The following is a 1416-nucleotide window of genomic DNA, read 5'->3' as shown; positions in this document are numbered from 1 at the left end:
CTTTGATAGCTAAACTCATATTATACACTCGTGCGTGCACACAAACACACACATACACAATCTTATATATTGTCCAAATAATGAACAATTATGTAAAATAAATTAGACTTCCATTATACAAAGAAGCATTTTCATAAAAATGTTCTTCCACAATTATTCAAAACCACAATTACCGGGTCAATTACCGTACAAAAACAAAACATGAATTTATAATTTCCTCCTCAACGTTGCTCTAATGCATATACTAAAAGAATTCTGGTAGAAATCATGGTAAACGAAAATATGGTAGTATCATACAACCACTGAAGATTTAAAAACTCCCGTATAGGTTACCTGTTAAATATATGAAGAAATATGTTAATGATAACGACATGAATCCAGCGAGGGTCGTCTTATCCATGGATCCGCAGAGCTGAAATCATGACCGATTTCACGAGGTAGATAATGAGAATTCCTGCTCGAGGAGAGGGGGGGGGGGGTCGTAAAGGAAGCATTTGGTTAGTTCTTCATCCATCCACCCCCCCCCCCCCCCTCGCCCCACCCCGCCGTCAAGGCGCCAAATATATCCTTCGAGAGAGAGAGAGAGAGAGAGAGAGAGAGAGAGAGAGAGAGAGAGAGAGAGGAAACTTTTGAGCAAAAGTTATATTGCTTAAACAACACTAATCCCATTAAGAGGAGATCTTAACAACTGTCAGTCATCTTTCTGATCTGTTGCAGATTTGGCTGTTCATATTTTAGCTTTGAGTCTTGCATTAAGAAACTCGTCTTCTTCTCTTTTGATAACAAAGTAAAGACATTGTTGTTACTGTAAGTTCTGTAGAATTCCAGGACACTCGAATGAGAGAGAGAGAGAGAGAGAGAGAGAGAGAGAGAGAGAGAGAGAGAGAGAGAGAGAGAGAGAGAGAGAGAGAGAGAGAGAGAGAGAGAGAGAGGGTCTCTTCTCATATCGAGAAGTCTTTACGTAAGAAGACCTTCCTCTCGATATCCCTTGAAACTTGACAAAATATTTAATAAAGACAACAACAACAACAACAACACCAACAACTCCCTTGATTGTTAATATTTATCATTTCTAATCACATTTTATATAAGTAAAAACGACAACAGATAAATATGATGTTATGACATGAAACACAAAGATGATGATGAAACTTGTGTAACATTTAGTTAGAGAAATCGTTCATCCGATTAAAATGTTCTTATATTGGGAATGTGGGAGATAGGCCGAGTCCAAGGGGCTAGGTAAGGCAGGGAATCATTGCATGGAAGTCAATTTCATATTGATACTGTTACATCTAATGATCAGTTTGAATATTAGAAAATCAATTGTCACACATGTTATTTTGGACATATAATTATGGTTTCACACGTTTGAGATCATTTTATGTCACCATTGAAAACAGAAGGGAAAGATAC

This window comes from Palaemon carinicauda, chromosome 25, assembly GCF_036898095.1.
Source record: "Palaemon carinicauda isolate YSFRI2023 chromosome 25, ASM3689809v2, whole genome shotgun sequence".
Taxonomy (NCBI): domain Eukaryota; kingdom Metazoa; phylum Arthropoda; class Malacostraca; order Decapoda; family Palaemonidae; genus Palaemon; species Palaemon carinicauda.
The sequence above is the reverse complement of the archived record's forward strand: the minus strand, read 5'-3'. Positions refer to the sequence as shown.